This window comes from Aulonocara stuartgranti, assembly GCF_965226115.1.
Source record: "Aulonocara stuartgranti genome assembly, chromosome: 13".
Classification (NCBI taxonomy): domain Eukaryota; kingdom Metazoa; phylum Chordata; class Actinopteri; order Cichliformes; family Cichlidae; genus Aulonocara; species Aulonocara stuartgranti.
This window is the reverse complement of record NC_138949.1, coordinates 9,172,760-9,178,759: the sequence shown is the minus strand read 5'-3', so window position 1 is coordinate 9,178,759 and position 6,000 is coordinate 9,172,760.

Genomic DNA, 6,000 nt, shown 5'->3' with positions numbered 1-6,000 from the left:
TCCTCCATAGCAGGCGGAGGCTGATTGGTTACAAGGGTCGGAGAGAGCCAATCAAAACACGCGTTAAAAGAGGCAACGAATCGAAAGGGAAAAAACACCCGAAAAGAATACTTTTTTCTTCAGATGTGTCTATACATTGTTGCACCTTATATTGCTATAGTTATTTTTTATTCTATATGTTAGCAGCTTATATCATATTAACATATTAACAGCAGAATATGTGTCATAGTTATATCATTGATTGAATTTGCATCTAGTATAAAATTATTTAAGATGGATTTTTTTTAAAATGTTTCAGTGTATTTCCACAGAAATTGCAGACATTTCTCTCAGTCGTGATGATTCAACGTCTCAACTGAGCTTGAGCTGACCATGGTCCTGAAAGGTTCATCTTCTCAGTTTCTTGCTTTTCTTGTGTCTTCTTCCTTATAGAAGCATGAAGAAACACTAAAGGGGGCTAAAACACAAACACGTTACTTCCAAGGTAGCTGTTCTCATGAATACAAGCAAAAAAGTGGCGACTATCATTTCTCAGTATGTCTTTAAATGACACCTTTCATAGCCTTTAATTCTGTCAAAAGTGTGATTATTCAGTGTTCATGTGTGGTGTAGCCACTTTCATCCCAATATGTGGCCTTTGTTTTTCTTTGCAATGAGACATAAAGGATGAATTTAAAAAACCTCAATTGCCTTGTCACAGACCACAGGATTCGTGAAGTGCTGTCATACAAATCAAGCTTCTTTGTTTATTTTAAGTGTAGTTTTCTAGTCTATCAAGCATCTACAACAATATTTTTTGTATGAGAAAAAAAACACCAGATTGCAGATACACAAGCTGTCACGTAGACTAAGCACAGCATGCACAGTGCACAAAGAGTTTTAAGTGTCATGGATAGTATTATAGATAGTACTGTAAAGAACTCAGGCCTTTGGAATTATTTCAATTCAGTGATTTGAACCTGAAATGATTTTTTATCACATAATGAATATCCTGTCTTTTTTCAGATTTTTTTTTTTGTTATGAAACATTGTTATGCAATATCTAAAATAAGCACAGGGCAGTGCGATTTGGAATGCAATCTGTGCTCACATTTAGATTACACCAAATCCCACTTATATAGGTTTAGAGAGGATTATAAAAGTCATTTTAATTCAAATACGTTTAATCTTGTATTTTTTCTCCACAACATAATTAAATTAGTGAACATATTCTCTTGATTTAGTTTACTGAAACCTGAACATTTACTGTCACCATCCTCCCGTCTGTTCTGTGCTGGATATCAAGTGCAGTTGATTTCACTGATTGCACAACAACACATCTATAGTTAGGCTTTTTTAACAGGTTTAAAAAAGAATAGGTACACTTTTTAGACAAAGAATTGGAAAACTAATGTAAAAATGTGTGAAACAATATTTGTCTGAAAAAATAATATCACAAGAGAGTTACTTCATCCATGCCTGAAGTGGATTTTCTGCAGAAATACCTGCAGTTATTTGAAATGAAGCGATCATAAATATAGGGCTGACAGTTCTCAGATCACAGCTACAAACATTCTACAGCCACAGTCACAGTGCAACATATCAGGAGCCCACATCTCTTTTCAATTGACTGCTAAGATCTCGATGATATTTATGTATTTGTACTATCTGTACTGTCTTTTGAACGCAGTTGTGGCAAATACATAAACTAAACATGCAATATGATAGAGAATATATTTCTTAGAGCTTCACTTTTTTATCCCTCAGTGTGTGTAAAGTGTATGAGCTCATAAATCTTGAGGAGGATCAGTTGCTGTTGAGCATTAAAATGTAACTGTTTTTTTATTTTTCCTCTTTGTTTGTGTGTAATGTCCCAATGTGATCCCTGTTTAATCTGTAAGTGGACTCTCATTAAAACTAAACCACGCTTTTAACAATATTACATCAAATTTACTGAATACGTGTTAGCTCAGTACAGTCACAGTGTGAGCGTTTGTAATGCTTAGCTAGCTAGGTGACACTGGATTATAGAAACAGCAGAGCCATTTGAAGGCTTAACACTCTGTCTCACACTGAGCTTTAAAACTCTAACAGAATTATTTTACCCAACTAAAAAACTTTTTTACTGTGTCATAGAACTAATTTAGCACGCTGCATCTCATCAACAATTAGAAAGCTAATGTTAGCATGCTAATGTTAGCACCTTGTCACTTGACAACCATCTTGAAACCCCTCGGGGTTATTGGCATTTTTTTGAAGCAATATCTTAAAGATCGATTATAAATATATTGATCAATCATAGAATATATGTATATATGCACCACATCTCCTCCTTAACAGTTTGGCCTATCTGAACAGAAGTTTGCATGATCATCACAGAGATTATTAACATCTTTTTTTTTTTTTAAGATTTATTATATATCCCAAATCGTTTGATTTTAGTATGTATTATATTCATCTTATCGTCCTCCCACGAATTTGGTGTTATATTTGCCGTTTGTTGCAAAAGTCATACTCAACCCATATCACTCATGTAGCTTAAAGATCATCAAATTTTCTGACCGCCACAGAATTTTGTTTGAGTTGCCACTAAATGCAATATGAAGAATTAAAGTCCTTAAATATCACAGAGAAACAGCTAAACAAACAACAATTCATTCAAGTAAAGTCGAAGACTTTTTGGACGATCATCAGGCCTGCACAGACCCTACAGCAAGTACTGCTAAACCTTAGGTTAAACTTCAATTTCAAAATGTTTTGTGGATGTTGGCAATCATTACTGTGTTATATACAGAATAATATAAATTAATTACAACGGAGGCAGCAGTTTGAGGTTAAATAATGACCCTGTGGGTAACTGACAGCCTGGATGTGAATCCAGTAGGGTACAATGTGTATTACAATTGGGACTGTGAATTATTGACCAGTAATAATGGTCATTTTTACTGGCCATACCAACATTATGACATTCCATGTAAACGTCACAACCAAGGTTTACAGATGAATTTTAGTTGTCTTTAAAACTGAACAAGTTTCTCTTTAGCCTGACTATGTAGCTTGCGGGGAAAATAAACAATACACATATGTATTTATTATCACAATATGAAGTAGTATAATTAAAGACAATAAGCAAAATGAAATAACTTAACCAGGCATGTCTGTGCCGCTCAGACACTGACAGAAATAATTAACAGTTATTACTTTACTTTTACATTACTTTTTATAAAAATAATGGACTAACACAAACATTTTGAGATAAAACTACTGACATTTTTGATACAAAATGCCTGGTACAGGGATACTGAATGACAGTTCAGGATCTCTTTAATGCCTTCTTGCCAGTATCCACTTTGCTTGTTTGAGTTTTGCTTTTGGCTAGCGCATGGAGACAAGGAGTCACTTTCACACTATACCATTCAGATGTGGGTGGACCTAAAAGTGCACCGATAAGATCCATTCTCAGCAGTGTAAGCTACTCCCTATTGGTCCTTTAAATCTTCACAGTACTGTATCTTTCTGAGGAATGCCTCAAGCCAAGATAGCACTTAATTAACCAGCTGCTGACAGTCTCATGTTTCATGTTGCAACCATGAGTCATTCTTTGACTGTGAAGTCAAGTGATAACCTCAAGGACTACAAATGAAGCTGATGCTGAAGTGCCAATAAGTTCTTCTAATCCTCTAATAGCCATTTCAAACGCTCTATCTGACATCACTTTTAGTTTCTGGTATTAGTTATTCTATTAGACTGTGTGCAGTTGATACAGTTGGCCTGTTGCACTAGTACAGCATCTGGATTTATGTTGTTAACCAAGGTTTCTAGCATCATCATAGCTTCAGGTGATAAAAAACACATTTTATGGTTTCAAAAAAAATTCCAAAACCAGTTGACAATGTCATAGCAGCTACATAAAAATGTTATATAGAGTCTAAGGTGAATAACGATTCTCACAAACAGTCAACTGTGACAGGTGCTCTATGTTGTTAAGCTAAGTAAATCAAAAGACATGTTATTTTCTGTGTCTTTGTGTAGTTAAAGCAGCAGCTGGACTCCCCTGGCATCATTGTTGCTGAAGTTTGCAGGAACTGGCTAAATTTGGCCCCGGTGGTTTGATTGTTTAAAGCACAGGCTGTAAACAGTCATATACAGGAGACTTTTGAACAGCTAGAAAGGTGAGAGGTTGGTGACAAGAAAACTCATGAAACATGTCACGGCGAAATAAATTGTGACCTTCAGAAATACAACTGGCTTGAAATAAAAACGATGAGGAGGTGGCAACACTTTTGAAAGAAGTTGCTATGAAAGAGAAAAGTCAAACTGAAGACAAAAATAAAATCCTTGAAAACATTATGAAAATATCTTTAGAAAAAACTTTTTTACTTGTTGTTTCATTGGTGACACTTGACTGTTTTCTTCTCTGTTGATTACAGTCAGATAATTAATCACATTACCTGAAATGTAACCTGATTTAAGGCCAGTTACATACTGATAACTATGTGACTTGACAAGTAAATTAAAATCTACTAGCTTCTTCTCCCTCTGGTTTTCTCAAAAATGCTTTACAACTAAATGTACGGCAGCTAGGACTAGGATTTGTTTGTGCTGTGTGAACGCATTTGGGCTCATTTCAGTTTAAATGACAAATCTTTCTTGTTAAACTCCTTTAGTCGTTGCGATTGTCTTTCCAAATTTAAAACTCAGTTTTCAGCCAAACAACATGAATCACAGCAATGTGTTGCAACGTGCGCCTGGGAGTAAGCAGTCCTCACACTCATCTCCCTTTACTGCTGTCTTGTGAACAGAGACGTGGAGAAACAAGAACCTTTGTCTGCCTACCCTGAGGGAGCAGATACAACTTCACAGCTAATGAATGACTTGATTCTGAGAGGAGCTTGCTCTTTATTTTGGTTTGTCTATTTTTCTAACTTCTTCCTGTTTGCTAACCAATTTTCTAACCACAGACTTCTACTGTTTTGGTCAAAACCAGTTAGACATTAGTCTCACCTCCATTCTGAAAGAGTTATTCTGTGCTGTTGTGCGGCACCCAGCAAAATCAGGTGTGTGTGTTATCACACATGAACAACACCCATCTGAAAAATGTTTGTCCTGAACTCTCTGTACTGAAACTGTGGGGGCTGCTTTCCTGTTGGATTACTATAAAATATGTTTCCTTGTGATTCTTTCTGAAATCCAGTCAAGGAGCTCCCTGCACAAGAAAGCCCAACAGCGTCTCTTCTTTCTGAGAAGACTGAGAAAGGCCCGGCTTCCACCACCGATCCTGACCACCTTCTATAGAGGAACTATTGAGAGCATCCTGAGCGGCTGCATCACTGTCTGGTTTGGGAGCTGTGCCATATCAGACCGCAAGACCCTACAGCGGATAGTGGGAACAGCAGAGAAGATCATCGGGGTCTCTCTACCCTCTATTGAGGACATCTACACCACACGCTGCATTCGCAAAGCCACCAGCATTGTGGCTGATCGGACACACCCCTCTCACACACTCTTTACACTCCTGCCATCTGGAAAAAGGTACCGAAGCATTCGGGCACGCACATCCAGACTGTGCAACAGCTTTTTTCCACAAGCCATCCGTCTCCTCAGCAAAAAGGGACTGACTGATAAACACGCACACACACACATACACTAACATTATCACTCAGCTTAACTCAAATACCTCAAAACATCGAGACTGGACTGACTAACCAACACAAAGCGCAAACACACTGACCTACACCACCAAACCATCGCACACACCAACCTGTAAATGCTCTTTTGCACAATATTATTACTAGATATATTATATATTATTATTTTTTTTGCACTAACTTGTCTTGTAGCACCTTGGTTCCTGGAGGAACGTTGTTTCGCCTCACTGTGTATTTTTAAACTGTATATGGTTGAAGTGACAATAAAGTTGAACTTGGAACTTGGACAGGAGGCTTTTGCAGCATGGGGTTGTGAAATCACAGTGGTGTTTCTGTTTATAATACACTCTTATTATCCTTGTAGTGTAGTTAA